At 46.2% G+C, this 18,389-nt stretch overlaps 1 protein-coding gene across 2 annotated transcripts in view; it reads right to left on the minus strand.

The window, feature by feature from the left end:
* Positions 1-1,345: 1,345 nt before the first annotated feature.
* The window catches only part of LOC147651000 (uncharacterized), a 41,247-nt gene continuing 24,203 nt past the window's right edge, over positions 1,346-18,389 (minus strand). Inside the window, exons 8-10 of one of the 2 annotated variants that reach the window (XM_086845759.1) lie at positions 9,530-9,763; positions 8,504-8,575; positions 1,346-5,418 (exon numbers count right to left, since the gene is read on the minus strand). The gene's annotated coding sequence lies outside the window, so the exon portion shown is untranslated. Of the gene's footprint in view, positions 5,419-6,170; positions 8,576-9,529; positions 9,764-18,389 lie in introns of those variants that run through there. The other variant, XR_015274926.1, reaches the window with a different exon arrangement.

Genomic DNA, 18,389 nt, shown 5'->3' on the forward strand with positions numbered 1-18,389 from the left:
GGGGACCTGCCCGGAAGGATGTCCATGACCCACACTGCTCAGATCCCCAGAGAGCCCAGCTTTGAAGTTAACAACCCACCTTAACCCCTTGGGTCCAGGCTGGGAGATGCTACTTGAATTGGCAGCCCGAGGGATGAATAAAATGGTGGAATTCTGTTCCAGTGAAGGTTTAATGCATGCATGGAGGGAGGGAGTGGTACGGATGTGTGAGAGCAGGTTTGACTGATGCTTCCTGCTCTGTGGCATCCATCCAGCACGGGCAAGGAAGGGAGATGCTGGCCCAGAACAGCAGGGCTGCACAACGCGTCTGCTGCTCTCTCCAGGGGCCACTCTCTCCCAGCCACAACCCCCTCCAAGCCTCCCTGAGCTCACCATAAATCCTTGTGTTGAAACAGCCCCCAGTGCCTGGCCAACATCCCATCTGCACCCATTTGAGGAGCTGAGCAAGCCATTGTGCTGAGCTGGGAGGCAGCCACACAAACTGTGGGAAGGGACCAGCCTGAGCACAGACCTGCTGCTGGGCAATGATTGCCCTTCCTCCCAAAGCCCCTGAGCCTTTTCAGCCTTTACAGAGCCCTCATTTTATCTGGTGTTTCTGCTGATGCAGGGAGGACTGGATGAGGTAGGGGACAAAGAGATATGAGATTGTTCTTGCTGCCCAACCTTCAGACAATCTCCATGTACAGCCTACAGGGGCACTGGAGTGGGGACAGCTCAGCTTCCCTGGCCTGTTTCAAACTTACCATCACACATATCCAAGGGGCTCACAGGCACAACCTGTCTGTATTTAAAAATTCAGCTGCTCCCCAGAGTCTGCCCTGGCTGTGCATCATTCACAAGGTTGGTTGGCCTCACCTGCAAACCTGCACAGAGCCCTGGCTGGGTCTGGAGTCAGCCTTGCCTCTGGCAGGCTTGTAATATCAGCTGAATTGCATGTACTTGTCTTGGATGTCTCCTGTGCAATCCCAAGCCAGGCTGGCCGTACCTTGCTTGCAGTATCCCCATGAAATGTCAGCTTGAAGATGACATGGCTATAGGCTTTCAGAACACGTGTTCTGCCAGAGAAAGACAATGGTGTCCTGAAATCAGAAAGGTGTCATCCTTTGGTTCAGAAACACATTGGCAATAACTGGAAAGCTGTTTCTCCTCTCTTCTCCCTCCAAAAGAGATCTTCTGGCACATGGTGTCTATTCAGTAGGTCTGTGTTTAATTTAAATAGCCTCTGGAGGCAACTCTGTCCTTGCTGCTCAAACTGCAGCTGAAGAGTGGTTGACTGGTAATTAATAAAAAAATCCAAAGCCTTAAAGTTAAGAGCAGAGTGGAGTAAAAATGACACTTTGAGGGATTTCAGGCCAAAAGTGCTCCATTTTATTAATGTGGAAGCAAAATCATTCTCAGTATCATCACTTTAGAAACTAGTTGGAAAAGGGTAAAAGTGGGACAGGGTTCTCTGTGCTCCTCTTCTGCTCCTTTCCCTGCAATGAAAGCATCTCAGCACATGGGCTGTGCTCCCTTTGGAGCTCTGTGTCCTGGAGGTTTGGCAGCCTTAGCAGGGTCATCTTAGGTTAAGCGTGAGATGACAGCTTGGCTCCACCTTGTGCCATAGGTTTGGGGGGAAACTTAACACTGGGTATAGCTGTGATCATGTAGTAGTTAATGGGGAAGCTCTTAGGACTTCCTCAGGTTTAAAATACACTACTGAAGTCCCTCATGTCTGCAAACTACCACATTTTGAGAGTAGCTGGAGTTCATTGACAGAAGGAAGAGTTGAACAGCATTACTATTTAACTGGGCCTCGGTAGGTTTAAGAACAAACAGGCAAGCAAGCACAGTAGATCACTCTTACTTCCCATCTTTCCTCCCTCTTGAGAAGCAATTCAGGAAACCAAGCCAGCCTTTCTTTGTATTCAGAGGGTTTTTGTTATACAATGGCTAGAAAATTCATGTTGTATTGCTATGGGTGAAGGCTTATACTCTGCAGAATTTGACATGGTGCCCTGCTGCCTGTTGGCACAAATCAGCCCCTGTGGAGCTACAAAACTTATAGCTCTGTGTAGCTCCAGAGGAAAGGTTTTCCATGTAGCTTGCAAATACTGGTGTTTGGCCAGAAAACCAAAGACCACTTACTATGGGCACACAGACTTGATTAAAAACCAGTGGAATTGTGCAATTATGGGAGGTTATTTACCCCAGAGGGAAAATATGTCTTCCTTCTTGAGTAAATTCTTTCAAAAGAACCATAAAAACCCTCATCAAACCAAAAGCAATGCAGCTACCAGAACTAAAATAGTAAGTCACAGACAATAACAAATTTGCCTACTTTCTCCTTCTCAGGAATGGTATCCCAGATGTTTACAATTTACCACAAAGTACCTCTAGTCTAAATTATTCTCCCAGTTATTTTCTACAAATATTTCTTGGACAACAGACAGTTTAGAAAAAAATTAATCTTGAGGCTTCAAAGTAGCCTGGCTTTGCATCATTGTTTCTGTTTTGATTCTGAGTGGGATCCTAAGGAGATGTCAGGAATAAATGGTGATGGTTCAGCATTTCAAAGTATTCAGTTATTCCTAAAGATGTTCTGGACAGGATACACAAGTAGTTCATCAAGACTATACCTTTTTTCAGTCTGAATTAGATTTTGTGAAAGATACCATCATGGGCACATCTCTTCCTGTCATTGCTCTGTATGTCTTCCAAATGGAGAAAATGAGTCACAGCTTTGCAAAGGGAAAGCTCAAGAACACATCAAGGATCACAGTGCTGTGGTACTGATGCCTCAGATGCTGAGTGCCCAAACCATGAAGTCATAAAGGGACCTGATGTAAATATGATATTCACTGCATTTTCCTCTCTTCTTGCCCAATGCAGTCAGCTAGCTTTTCTACAGTCACTGCAGAGAGAGGAACTTGGCCAATCCTGACTCAAGGCACGTGATCCCTTCCAGCTCCACTCTCCATACCTGCATTTCAGCATGCACTCATCACCAGATGTGTGTAAACCAGGCTCTATTAAGGTCATTCCAAAATCACACAATAAAAACCTATGCCTTATTTCCTTTTGGCTGCCTTTTCACATGACAGAGGAGTTAGCTCTGGTGAACAATGGCTCAGTGGAGAGCTCCATCCTTTCTGGGACCATAACTTAGGAAATACTGCAGCAGCACTCCTCTGAATCAACCCAGAGGGGAAAATGAGGTGACTGAATTACACATGGACAAATACCAGTAGAAGAGGTTCACATTTGTCAAAAAAGTCTCCTGCAATTATTTACATACCTTGGACAAAAGTGCTGGAATGAATGGGAAAAACCTTTTGCGCTCCACCTGCAGCATCAGCAGTGCCCACTCCTGCTTGTTAGCACAGCAGGGAAGTGTGCAGGCGACAGATCACATCCCAGATGTCAAGGTGCATCTGCATGAATTCCTAAAATGACATGTGTTCTTTAGCCCAGAGCTTGGCTCCAGGCTAAGAGCTAAATTTGATGTTCTCTGCGGCTAAAACTTCTTCAAAAACCATTCCAGGTTAATTAGGGAAGGGAAATTTTGGCTGCAGTCTGTTCAAGAAGATTGACTTGGGAAATAGTATGAAAGTCATGGTTTTTGCAAGAGCAAAGAGAAAGAACAGACTCATTTCTAAAAGCCCTGCACCTAAGAACTTCAGAAAAGTGCAGAACTTCACTGAAATACAATAAAAGGGATTGCCTAAAAGCAGAACATCTCCTTTGGCTCCACGTACCATCTCCCAGAGGCACCACATCATTCCTGCTGCTCACAAAACAGCTTCTGCCTCCTTTTAATAGTTTTATTTTTAGGCTTCTCATATTTAATTCTCCCGTTTTCCTTATGTAAGGTGCTTGGAAAGGCTGCGGTGTCAAACAATAATTACATCAGAGAAAATTTAGAATCCACAGTGCTAAAATGAGCCTGCTCTTGACAAGTGAATGAATGTAGGAAGTGAGGGGATACAGTTTTGTCGAAGAGAGCACCCAGCTGGCAGGGTTACAGCATCTCTGGTGGGCTGGGGGCACCCGCCCTCTGGTGTGGGCAGGCTCAGCCTGGAGCACATCAGTGCATGGCTGCATTAGCGTGGGATGAGATGCAGGTGCATGTTCAGGCAGTGCTGTCAGTGCCCCCCCCCAGGAGCCACCTTGAACTAGGCTTGAAATGGAGTTTTGCCATCCACCTGCCACCCCTGGGTGTAAAGTGCATGTGCCTGTAGCTTCACCTCAGCTATGGATCAGGCATCCAGGGGCCAGGATGCACCCCCACAACCACCATTAGTCCTCCTCTATTAGAACTGGAAGAAGATCTGTCTGCTTCACCCAATCTGTGTTTCTGAGGATATGGGTACCTACCTCAGGCAGCATTCCAATACCTTTATAACTTATTCCCCACCATCTGTGCTGAAGTAACTGGACATATATCTGCTGTGCCAAATTAAACTGTTTTAAAGTTAGAACTCAAACTGACACAACACTGAATCTTGGACCATGCCCAAGTATTGCCACTGCCAGGGTGTTAAAGGAACTCAGTGGTGATAATCTCCAAGCACCTGCATTGTGTTTTCCAGCAAATAATCAGATTAGGGTGAATTTGATCTTCCACCCATGAAAGCCATGTGGAAATTCACTGATGACTGAGACTGCGGTGGGTGACCAAAAACTTATGGGAAGACCAGGAAAATATTTTCCTCTCTGAAAGAGGCAATCACCTGCCTTACAGTAGATTCCAAGTAGAAATATTAAAATGTTGACAGGTATCAGCTATCTGTCATGAGATGTCTAAAATCAGGTTGTGGAGAAGAGTAGGTGTATAGAATGAGCTCACACATAGTACATACAAGAAGTTTTCTAGGGATAACAAGTTTATGGAATATATATATTTTTCTCCATATGGGTTCCCAGCTGGACTTTCTTTGCCGCCTTGGAAGAGCCCAACTTGCTAAAAACATCAATAATGTCAAAATCCAGGATCGTCCTAATTAGATGTGACCTTTGAAGGGAACTGCTGAAGGCTGAGAACTCACCTGTTTCTGTGAGTTTACCCCTGCCTGCTGGGGACACCACGACCACAGGCATTTCTGTTTCCATTTGTTGCCTTGTAACTCCTGTTCATGCTACCGAGGGGAAGGGAAAGGAGGCTTATGAAAGAGAAGGATGGGGGTGAAGGAGGGCAAACCTGTGAAGTTCCAAGTTTCAGATCCACAGTCAGTCTTCTGTCTGGCATTTGACACCCTTCATTTTGCTTTTCCTGATCCACTTCATTCCCATCAGTTGGCTCCTGTCCTTCCCATCCATTGCTCCTCCCAAGGAACCCCTTTGAGGGGCAAGACCATCTCCAAGTGGAACTGGCCACCAGGAGAGTGTACAACACAAGCAAGCTATCCCAGATCACACGGCTGGTGGCTTCCTGGGAAACTGAAAAAGAAACTTCTGAAGTTAAAAAGATAGAAAAATATTAGTTCTTCAAATGTATGCTAATTTGCTGCTACAATGATTTTTTTTATACTCGGTTTTCAGAAGAGCCACAGTGAAATGAACACTAAGCCCCTCTAAAGTCCTCTGGACATCAAGCACTTCTCTCCAATGGCTTTTTTCAGAACTTCAGATCATAAACAACAGTCAGACAAACTCCATCATATTTCATTCTTCATTTACTTCCTTTTGGTTGGAAAAAGTAAGACATATTCTTTCTTCTGGGATTTACAGCCTGAGTTTGTAACAATTAGACAAAGTAAACCATGTGGAGATTTTTTTATGATCTGCTTTAAACATAAAGTTTTGGAAAATAGACAATGAAATTATTATTATTATTGTGCTGAACAGCTGTGCTAAAACGCAGGGGAAAGACTGAAAAGACACTACTATTTGTTTATTTGGCTTTCAATAGCTATGAAAAAGCCAGTAACAGCTTTGGTCTTGGTCCACAATTGAGTTAATTGATAACACCTCCAATTGTATGTCCTAAAAAATTCCTAATTAGCAGCTAAGTGCAGGATAAACTAAGTAGTATGTGTTCATTTGTGTTCCAAGAGGACCACCCAATAGTTAACAGACAGTTAACTGAAGATCCCAAAGCATCTGATTTAATGTGTACACAAGCAAGAAGGGATGTGTGCATGTGTGTGCCCGTTCTGTCCTGTGCTGTGTCCGTGCAGCATCCAGCACAAGGGGCTGGGCTCCCTACTGCATTCTCTACACAGCTGGGACCCAACCTGAAAACTACAGAGAGCCTTTTCTGGGAGACTTCTGCTGCCTCCAGCAGTCTCTGGGTGAAGGCCCACTGGGAAAGGTTTGCCACTGCCTCCCCTGGTTAATTTCAGACAGCTCCCAAGGAGATCCCCTCTCTTTGCTCTTTCATCTACTATTCAAGTCCCTCACACTGCAGGAAAGTACTCAGAGTGCCAGGGGAAGAAATGGTGCAGATATGAGCAGTGAAGGCATGGGGAAAGCAAAAGCAGATGTGTAAAAATACCTGCTCTGTAAAAAGAATGTTTCTGGGGATGGTGCTAGAAATGATGCACCTAGGCCAGCAACACAGACATCCAGAGAATGCACTGAAACATGGGCAGCAGGGGCATGGAGAGGAGACAACAGTTTACATCAGAGTGAGCAAGTGCAGAGCCCCTTAATATATGCCTGCAATACAGGCCCAGGATCAGGGGTGAACTCTTGCCTGCCTGATATCCCCTAGAATGAGTTCATGCATCTCAGTCCAGTTTACTAAAAGCCTGCAGCACCAGTCCTTGGCAGGACAGCTGGTGATGCTGGGGAGCAACGTCAACACCACCAAAGGGGAAGATTGGTAACCCAAGAAAGCAGCAGCTGTGTTTCAGTCCTTAGCAGCATCTGGGACATTTAAGGTTGATGAATAAAAGCAGGAGGCCATAAGACTGACACTCAAAAACTCAGAAAGGATTGCTGGGTGCAGAAACAGAGGACAAGACAGTGGCAAAGCATTTTCCTGAAATGCAACATTAGTCCTTCTGTGGAGATGGATGAGGGAGATTTTTTGCAGCAGCTGTCCATGCTGCCTTCTTTCTCCTTTCTTTCTCTAAAAGACTAACATGGACAGGAGGATCTGGTCACTTCCTCCTGTCTGCCTCTTGAGGGACAGCCACCCAAAATTTTGGCAACTCCTGTACAGCTACATGGAGCTGCATATGAGGAGCAGCAGATGGGGCACATTGCCCAGTCTCTCACTAGTGACTAAGCCCAGCACAGGGATGGAAATACAGCAGCCTTGTACCCAGACTGATGGAGAAGGACAGGACATGCTGCACCAGGGGAAAATCTCTGTTAGATGCAAGTATCTCCCTCCCGCTCTCTTGCCTGGCAGGTGAAACACAACTGGTGCCATAAGGCCAGCAAGTGTTTAACAAAAGCCCTTATTTTGGTGCTCTCTGCTCTGCTGTTTGCACGGCTCTATGAGGCAGATTGCTATCTCTTATTAACTAAATAAACAAGCAGCAAAAGTTGAGCAAAACGGAAACACATGCACAGCTTGTCTGCAAATAGAGACAAACGCCTCCATTGCATGGCTGCACCCAGCTGTCTGCCTGCTACCTGCTTAAACAGCTCTAATTTCACACTAAGGTCAATGCAATCAGAGCCTCTCCTCCCAGCTGGAAAACCTGGCTAATGAAACACTCAGGTCTGTGTTGAGTCCACTTCAGTGTGAGAGCAGAGCATTCTGAGGAGCTGAGGTGTGTGCCCTGGCCCTTCTTCCGCAAGGGTGAGGCCCCAGCCCAGGCTGCAGGAGAAAGGCTGAGCAGGGGCTGATCTGCAATCACCTGCTGAAATGATGGGGCACTTCCAACTTTCAACCAGGGCATTCTCCTGCCTGAATTATCCCACACTGGAGAGAGAGTGCAGAGAGCAGAGCTCTGACCAGGTCTGTGCTCCTTTCTCCTGAAGACCCCAGACTGGCTCCACTTCTAGCAAATGGTATTTATTATCCAGCTTATGCATTCCTTCTCTCTATCATTCACACAGCACTCTTGCTTTACCAGGAAAACACACAAGGGCTGAGTAAACTGTCTTTATATATAGTCTGAGGGGTTTGACTTTTGAACTTCATTTTTTACTCTGCAGCTCCTTTTAGCTTCTCCTTTCCAAACACTGGAGCTCCTGAACAAGTTTCCATGAAGTCCATGAGGGTAACAAACAGCTAGAAGATGACCACTTGTATGTAGGAAGCTATTTGACCTGATCTACATCCTCCATGTTGCTCAAGATAAAATTTTTTAAAAAAACCTAATCATCCTTAGCCTTTCATGCCTTCAAAGCAACTGTTCTGAGGATAATTTAAAGTATTGAGACATTGATTCACTAAACATTGTTGGCCTGCTTATATGTGAGCAGGCAAAGTCACCCATTATTGGTGATTTATTAGCTGGAGCTGCCTCTTTGATCCTCTCCAACACTGTGCACTCGATATCCTGCTCTCATGAGGCAGCAGGGACAGCAGCCCTTTCAAGACTTTCCCATTGTTGTGACTTACAGTTCCCATCCATGGATTCACCTCCACTTAAGACACTGATTTTTACTGGATTCAGGGGAATCTTCCAGAGCCCTACAATACATGCAACACCAGAAGTTACTCTTGGATTGAGAAATTATGATACTTCTAAATTGCTTTTAGCGGCTTTCTGCGCTGCCTCAGGCTCAGAAGTGCTTAGTTTGCTGACAAAAATCATAGACTCGTACACATTGGAGATGGAAAAGCCCTGCTAGCTCCAGCTAGTCCATTTCTCCTACCAGGGAGGGAATATTCCCAGCAATATGTTTTCCCCGCTACTTCGTCTTGTCTATTTTTAAACATCCCATGTAGCAAAAATACATTTAGATTGTCAGGATTTCTGAGCCAAGTTAGCTGTGGAAGTACCAGCTGTAGCCTAACCTGCTTTGTCTGGTGGCAGCAGCTAAATTGCTCTCTGCTGCCTTTGAAGTCAGTGGTAAAAGTCTTATTGGCTTCTGTGGGAGCATTCTCAGGCCTTTGGTACGGATGATTGGAACAAATAGCAATGGAGCACTGATAAGCCATTCTTACACTATCGCTTTCCAGGCCCTAACTGCATTTTAATAGGCAAGAAATTGTCTCAGCAGCAGTCAGGGTGCAATAACAGCCAAGCCACGTGGAGCACACAACAGGCTGGGTCTGCACAGCAGTGATTCCTGCCATGACCACATGAAGTCACATCCACAGGCCCAAACGGGTTTGGTGAAATACGTGATCCAGGGGGAACAGTCAGGGGCAGCCCCTTTTGCACCTCCTTGAACTCTAAAATCTACCAGAGGTCAGTTCTGCTCCTAGGTAGCTCCAATGTGTTTTCTTTTTTCCCTTTTGCTGTTTCATTTGACATCACGAATGTAGGGGGCTGGTCACACCAGTGTCCCCCTTTACCCATCTATCATGCCTTGCCTAGAATATAGCATAGGGATGGTGCTGCCCTATTGTTTTAAACAAAGAATACCACAAAAGACCAGTTGTTGAATCACAGATGTTACCATATAAAACCTGACTCACCTTCTCCAGGATAAAGCTGCCAACAGCTACCCCGTGAGATGGAGCAGCCAGCAGCAGCAGTGACACAGCCCCAGTGCAGCTCAGTCCTTTTGCTTTCTCTTTTAATTTCAGTAACAACTGCAGGTAGTGAGAGCCAGGGTTGGATTTAATTTAACTGTTTTTGTGCTCTACTGGGACAACTTCCTCTGCCTCCACATTTCCTGTCTGGAAGTTCTCCCAAAAGGATGGATTAACCTGTATGGGAAATGCACTTTATTGAAGCTATTTTTCTAGGGTGGAGCTGAACAGCTGTTTAACAGTACATAGCTGCACTGCGTGAGAGATGGTAAAAAAACAAAACATCAACTGCTTTCAGGTATAACCAGGATGTAAGGGGGCAGAGATAATTACATCCTGCTGTAATTTTTGTTCTGTATGCAGAGGGTACTGTCCTTGTGTGACAAAGCATGGGGTACCACAGCATAGCAGTCAGCACAAAGGAAGGGACTTTCTTGTGCCATAAATAGAGACTGATTAATACCGCCAATGCAGGCCCCAGCATCCCAGCAAGGACAACCCACACACTAAAGCTCTGTGGGCATAGACCCCTATCCAAAAACTGCTTTTTTTCACGTGATGGAAGCAGCAAGTGACATGGCCTGTGGGGACAGCTGTGATGGAGACCAATCCCAGTTCAGTCCTCTCATTTATATAAGGCTACAGCAATCAATAGGGGCCATAAGTGTCCCAGAAACAGTCCTACATTAACTTCATGGCAATCCCTATCTGTAGGCATCCCAGGTCAGCCTCAGCTCTTTGCCTGCACACGGGGAGCTGTTGGCTGAGCTGCCACTGCCATCCATGGAGTACAGTCCCACTGGTGCTGGCTCCTGTCCCAGGCCATAATGGACCATCTCTGGGTGGCAGCACAAGGCTGCACACCAGGCAGCCTCAGCATGGGAGATGGAAGCACCCAGAATCTCTTCCAGAAGCCTCAGTATAGTCCCTGCTTCCCTTTCCCATCCCTTCCTCCCCACCCAATGCTAACCTAGCAGGTTAGCACTGCAATTCAGTTATTGCAAATTTACATCATGGCTGGAGACTAGAGAAACTGAGCAGAGGCTTTAAAAGCCACTTTTTTTTTTTTTTTTTATAAAGCCTGGCATAGATTTACCATGAGTTTCCTGTGTGTGCACATGAATTATATGCACAGTAAGTGTCCCGTCATCATGAATTCTGCCAGTGTGCCTCTTTAACAGCACTGATCATAGGGAATTCATTTGGTCTCCATATAGCTGTCACCTGTATTACCAGAGTGATTTCATTCTAATTTAGCGTTACTTAATGGTGAAGATAAAGTTAACTGTTAGCCATGTGGGTCTTTTCTTGGCTTCCCTCTCTCTGACACAGCAAGAGTGTGACTGCAGGGTGTTTTATGACCAATAATTCAAAAGAGCAGGGAAAAGAAGGAGCAGCAAATATCAACTGCTTGTCAATCATCCACAGTCTTTCAGCTCAAATGGTTATACCTGGACCTCTGACCTTTTCCTCTGCCATCTCTGATCCCCATGTTTGTTTGGAGTTCTTTAGGTGCTGCAACCACCAAAATATATTTTTAAAAAGTTCAGGCTTAGGAAACCTGCAGTGGTTACCCACAGTGACAGGAAACTGTGGTACAGAAAGCCATACCTAATGGCTGCAGTATAGCAGCCAAATTACAAACGGCCCTACAAGCTGGCTGAACACATGAAAATGCTGTGGGGAAATGGAGGTGGTTTAAAACATCAGTTATACAGCAACAAGTGATTTGTCTCCCAAGCCCCTGTGCCCCCCCTCTTTTCATCTGGCTCAGGAAGGTAATCATTCTGTATATATCACAAGCTTGTTTAAACTGGAGATGAAAAGCTATGAAAGTGCAACTTAATTGAACTCTGCATTGTGTTATTACAAATGCTGCCGACCTCACTCGCAGTCCATTATCAGAGGGTTCTGCTGAATGTTTTAATTAAAGACAATAAGGCTAATAAAAAGGCATCATTTTCTTGTCTTCAGCACTGCTGGAGAGTTGGGGCTGATGAGATTATTTCCTGTTAATGCTCTTTTGTTGTTGTTTTTAAATCTTTTTCTCCCCATGGTTTGCAAATACTGTCTGAGCCTGAGTTGTTCTAGAATCATTAAGAACAAGAAAAAATCAGTTTTGCCTCTAAAATGCTCACTAATATTTGAGAAACAGAGCTCCTCTTCCTGATGATTTCCAGTGCCTTACCCAAAGTATTGCTGCCTTTTGCTGTCAGATCCAGGCCCAGAGAAGAACAAAGCTTCCCCACACAGGCACAGGTGCACATATGGAGCGGAAGGATCCGCTCTGCCCGCGGCACCCACTTGCAGGGAGGACAGAGTGATGACAGTGCCACTTGCCAGAGGGCAGGATCCAGCCCACAGTGAGTAATGCAGCACCTCTCCATAATTAACATGCTTACTAACAGCCCATATGTGCCATCTCTGCTTTCATACTGGTGATAGTATTAACGATACTGAGCCAGAAGTGTTTCCAAAGCCAATTAAGGCAGCCTGGCTGGGCTGCTTTGTCTTTCCAGCTTTGGTCCAACAAGGCAGAAGAAAGGGAGGACAATGCAGGAAGGCATCAGTGAGGATTATCACAAGGAAGGGGGAGTTTGTAGCCTCAGTGTGGGGAGCCAGAATGCTGCAGGAGAGGGCTTTACACAAGGGAGATGGAAAAGTTTGCAGTGGGACAGCTCTGCTCTTCTGGCCACAGGGGAGTGTGCAGAGGGATAAGTGAGGCAGGATGCTCTCTGCCTCTGGATGCACAGGGAGAACACACCAGTCCCTGTCTGCATCCCTCAGCCTTCAAGGACATCTGCAAGGGCTTGGCCTTGTCCAACTGATGCATTCCTTGGTCTTTAGCAAACAGCACCAACTAAGGGGGGAGGGGGGCGGGGTGGGTACAGAAAGGGCAATGGGAAATGCTCCTCGCATGGATGTGTTCACTGAACGGGCACATCCACCCATCAGCACACAGGCTGAGCCCAGAAACTCCTCACCACTGGACACAAAACAGTTAAAACTTTGCTAGCAATCCAGGCCATATTTGAACAAAAACCTAATGGCAATTGGCATTGTAGCCCTGCTGTGAATAAGCCAAACCATCCAGTCCTACTGTGATTAAAAACTCCTTCTTGGATTAAGGAACAAGCAGCCAGATACTAAGTAACTGACCTTTGCCCCTGCAAGGAGGAGAGCAAAGAACTAACCACTGAGCCAGCCCAGTTTGCCAAGACTTTTATAGGGAAGGAACTTTTACAATTAAATACAGCAAAAGGTTTCTTCCACTGTGAGCCTCTGAACACAGGTTGAAAGAAGTAAAGCTGAACGTGAAAGCCAAGTTAAGGAAGTAAAAAAAAAAAAAAAAAGAAAAAGTCTTGATCTGAAGGTTGCAGGCTCAAAGTAGCTGGAAACCCCATCAAGTGACTGAATGGGAACAGCAAGGGGCGGGCAAAGACCACAACTCCTCCCTGGGTAAAGGATGAAGCTGTAATGTGAAGCAGACTGACCTAGTTACATATTTCTTCCTCACTCCCCATTTCTCCCACTACAGTTGCCTGGCTGGCATATTGCAAAGCAAATTGTACATGAAGTTTCTACCATCTAAGCCAAGACAAGGAGAAAGCAGGAGCTCTGTAGATGGGGGCATCTTGAGCAGCACCATCACAGGTCTCCTTGGAGGAAAGGCTCTTGACTGTGCCACGTCACCCCATCCAAGGTGACTCTTTCCATCATGTCCTTCCCATCCATCTTTTCTTCATGTGTCAGCAGCTGCCTGTCATTTTTGACACAGTAGGGAAATGATCCACAACCTGGTGACATTTACAGCTTCATCCTCCTGAGCATGAGGCACATGCTCATTAAACACTCTCCTTCCTTCTGGTCTGCAGTTCAAGCGAGGGAGACTTCCTTTGGGCTAGGAAGGTCCTGCAGCCCCCGCTGCTGGACAAAACAGATCTGAGCTGGACTACTAAAAAGCCAGCAAGTACAGGAGTGGCATGGTGCTGCCATGTACAAGTGCTGCTGATCCCCTTAATTCTGATAGAGTTGGGAATCAGGAGAAGAGAGGGTAGTGTCTTTCATACAGAGTCAGGAGCTCTCTGACAGCTTTAATGCATTCCCAGATACACCCATGTGTTACCAGAGCAGGGCATCAAGCACAACTTTATGGCCATGGTGAGGCCCTGTTCCTCTCTGCACCTGGGTACAGCACCCCTGCAAAGCCAGCCCCCAAACTGCAGCAGGATTTCCCCAGCATACGGCAGAGCTGCTCTGGCTCTGGCACGTGGTGGCACACAGGGCACAGGTCAGGCTGGGCTGCCATGTCCCACACCGTGCTCCTGCAGCAGGCACTGGGGACCAGCGGGCTGATCCCAGCTGAGATCGGGACCTTTGGCCCTTTTGTACCCAAGGATGGCCAAGAATACCTGAGCACGCTGAACTGGTGAGTGTCTGGAGGCCAGCAAGTCTGGGGAAGCACACAAGATCTGGATCCACTGACTGCAGATTTCCAAAGAATCCACTATTACTGCAGACTCACAAGCCTGACAATTTTAAACCATAGCTCACCAAGATGAGATGGGGTGCAGGGAAAGCTCTGCCCTTGCTGAGCAATTACATAAAGGAGCAGCTTCCAGGAGAGGCAAGAGAAACTACCAAGAGAAGCATTTCCAAAAGATGAACAAACCCTTTGGGGAAGACAGTGTTTTGGAAGAATCAATGCTAAATGTCGGAGATTTAATGACTTGTGGGGAGTCTCCAGTCTATAACTTCTAACTGGAAATGAGGGGAAAAGAACACTGAAACCTTCTGAACTTCTCACCATTCAAAACTATCTATGGTGCTTTTTTTGGCTCAGGAGTATTTTTTATATGCCCCTGTCTCATTTTCAATGAAAAAATGCCTTGACAGGAGAACTGGCAGTGATATGAGGAGATTCTTGCCCTCAGTCACAGCTACCCCCTCCAGCTGAAGGATCTCCAGCAAAGGACTGGTGCAGATGCTGAAGCAGATACTAAACAAATATGAGGCCAGACAGAGTTAATTTGGTAAACAGTTGCTGTGACCTCACTTTTCAGCATCACTTATTCACTTAAAGCCTGCTCCTGCTTCATCATCACTTTGAGAATAGGGTAAAGAATGAGTTTGCCTGTATGTGTATGTTTGTCTCTCTCAACCTAGCTGAAGTGATCCAAGGTCCTGTGGACAACCAGATAAAGCAATTTTTTTGGTACACCAAGTAAACATTGCTGTTGTGGACATATTTTTCCGTGCCTCAGCAGTTCTGAGGATTCAACCCTACAAGAGGGTTTACCCGAAACAAGGCCCCATCCCACCCTCTCTCCCTTCCCTTGCAATGTCTCAGATGTGTTTCAAAACCCAAAACACGCCACAGGTAGTGTCATACCTAACCTACAGCTGGGTCTGTACTCAGGCTTTGTTAGCTGAGGTTGCTGGGACACATGAGGAGGGGCAGTGCCCTGAAGGAGAGAGAAGGGAATGCCAGAGCCTGCATCCCACTGCCCAGTTCAGCTTCCAGGGGTGATGGGAGACCTGCAGCCATACAGCTGGGACTGCCACCGTCACTCTCATCAGTTAGGTGGGTAATTAGGCAGCACTTCTTCAAACAGAGCTGTCTGTGCTATTTGAAAGCTGCCCCGTGCTTGCACCCAACAGGGAATACCATGTCCCAACAGCACAGGAGCAAACCCACTCCCTTCCCTCACCACTTCCTCAAACAAAAGCTTTGGAGCCAGCAATCATTTCAGAGAGGTCAGTGGTTGGTCACCATTTTCCATCCTTCTCAATCCACAATTTGCTCTATGAGCATCCCGAAGACAGAGAAAAGGGAAGGTCATTATGGATGTGTTCTCAGGAAGAGATAAACCCATTCCATGTATTAGTAAGCTCCATAATCATCACTGCTGGAAGCTGGGTGTTTATGAGAACTGACTCCTTTGTAAGAGCTGCACAAACACAATGTGGGGTGAATACTGACTTCAGTAGGGGAAACTAAAAGATTTGGACCAAAGAAAACAGTATGATGCATAAACTGAGTATGATTTGCTTCAAATCTCAGCTTTGGGGGGGAAGTAAAACAAAACAACATTCAGTGTGGGACAACTACAAATTACTCATTCGATCTTAACAGGAATTTTGTTTAAACTGAGTTATTATTTAACCTTTTCATTTTTTCTAGAAAAGAGGCCCTCTCTTATTTTAAGTGAAAAAGACTACATGAAAATGCATGTTTAACATGTAAAATTTTGTCTCAGATAGTTTCACCAGGTAAAGACGTGTCCTATTCGGAAAACTGCAAACCAACACCTCCAGCCTTTGTGGTCCCCCTCCCTCCATTGCTCACCAAAGACAGGCACTGACTCCAGTTCATGAGCAGTTTCTTCCTGTAATTTTCCATGAGCTGGCAAATTTACTGTGCACTGCACATATTTTACCCATGTCTCCAAGAACCAGATTTTCTGTCCTTCCCATTCCCTTCTCTGCCCCTTCTGCTCTCCATTCCCCACATCTGCCTTTCTGCTTAGAACTCACACACGTACACAAATATGCCTCTATTTCATCTGCAACATCTGTACAGCTTGACCAGTTTTCCCAGAATTTTTTAATGCATACAAACTCAATAAATAATGTAAATGAGCCACCACTTAATTATTTCCTCAACTTGTCACACAAGGAGCAATTTGGAGTGAGGGCTGGAGGTGGTGAGAGAGGCAGCCCTGCTGCTCTCCCTGGTCCCACCGACCCACCCTCCAGATTTCCAGCAAAGCCTCACTTCACAAAATTTAATTACTCTGCTAACATGTCCCATATGCTCTGTGGCAGGCAGGGAAGGCTTTAATTACATCTGCTCTAGACATGCTGGGGAGCCCTGATTCCCCAGCTCCCAGGGACTCAGCACAGCACCCATGGGGTTGAGGTTGCTGCCAGAACCAAAATGGTGGCTCAGCATCAGGCCCTGGGTACCAAAACACCCTATTTCTCCTCCTTCTGCCCCTACACACACACACATCCACAGATAATGGCAGGGCCACAGCAAGAGAGGGCTCTACTCTCTGGAGGAAAACAATTCGTCCCTCTTTAAAAATGCGGACCATCACTGTAAATGAACTGATTAACAATCACTAATGATTAGAAAGCCCTTCCACACCATTGCTCATTTGTATGGCACTTGAGAGACATCATCTCTCATTTGGAAAGTGGAGGACAAAACCTATCCCCAGCTGGCCTTCCTCTTCCCTCCATCCTCCCAACACTTCAGCACACCATGGAGCTGGCTTTTCCCCTCCTTCCTCCACCCCATTTTACTTTTCATTTTCACAGCTGCCTCTGCAATTGCTACTTTCATAGCCAGCGGGTGTTGCTGAGGTGGCAGGTAGTCAAAACCATTTTGGGGCACAATACATCAGGTGGTAGACAAGGAGCAGGCAGGAATTTGTTTGACGTGACATTGTTATGCAAAGATGCTCTCAGTTCCCAAGGCTCTTCACGCAACTGGATGGCATTTTCTGGAGACAGAAATCCTGCTTTAGGGGAAGAAGGGCTGGAGGCAGGGGAAATCCTTTCATTCAGGATCATGTTTAAGTGTGAGAGCAGAATATCTATTGTTGTCCCTACGTTTTTAATGTGGTTTGTGGCTTATATGATCCAGCCTGTAATCTGTTCCACATCTTATACTGCCTTGAATTTGATCAAGCCACATCTGAATTGTGATAGACTGCTCTGCTGACTGCCTTGTGGTGAGCCATCTCCCACCAGCTACAGCTAGTGTTTTGAACAAGGGCCAGTCATTATTGTTTGCAAACTCTTCAGGCAGAGGGGCAATTTCCAAGAGTATTGTGGATAAGAGAGATTCCACAGAAGATGCCTTTGATCTGAACTTTCCAAGTGTGGGGTATGAGTCAAACACGTCCACACAATTTGTTTAGTAAACTCCCTGTGCATCCTCCATCAAAGACACAGCTGCAGGGTCATGGTTTGCAGCAGGAATAGCACTGCTTTCCCAGGGATCAAGGATAGCACCAGGGTCATTCATGGGCTGTGGATTTCCAAGCCCCAATGCAGCCATCTGCAGCATCCCTCAGCTTTCAGGGCATCCATACCCAGCCATACTCCAGTCACGTTTGGCAGCCACAGAGAGGTGTGGGCAATGATGTGCTGAGCAGTGGGAGAAGAGCAGGGTAGGAGGCCTTTCCTGAGCCACATTCTTTGTCTTCCTGCATGAACTGCTCTGCCTGAAGAACGGTGCTCAGTCCACATTTTCCAATTGTTTTTGTTCCTATGGAGACACGCCAAGCTCCATGGCAGCTCGCTTTTCCCCCTGCACTAAGTGGAGTCTTGTCCCATGGGCAAGCTCTGGAGTTATGAGAGCAAGGCTCGTGGCTTGTGGCATCAACTCCCATCCTCCCTGTCCCTCTCCACTCCATAGCTGCTACACAGAGCATGAAATGAGCATGTGCTCGAGCTCCACATCACTGATCTCTCCTGTGAAAGGGAGATAATCCACAAAGCACTTGGCAGAAGGGTGGCACAATGCATTCTCTTTCAGGAGATGTTCATCTCAATGACCTTCTTTCTCCACCTGAGGTCTCATATATGGAATATTCCTTCAGGAAAACAGTGGTCTACTCCCTCCCTTTCCCAAGAGTACCTAAACAGCATTAAAGTTATCCAGGTTCCATGCCAAGGAATGCACATGTGGCTGGTCCAGCTCCACTCTAAGCTTTGTATAGAAGCCAGTTCCCTTTTCAGGACCATCACTATTTCTTTTTAACCTGGGACCTAAAATTACTACTAATCA

This window comes from Cyanistes caeruleus, chromosome 11, assembly GCF_971803275.1.
Source record: "Cyanistes caeruleus chromosome 11, bCyaCae1.hap1.1, whole genome shotgun sequence".
Classification (NCBI taxonomy): Eukaryota; Metazoa; Chordata; class Aves; order Passeriformes; family Paridae; genus Cyanistes; species Cyanistes caeruleus.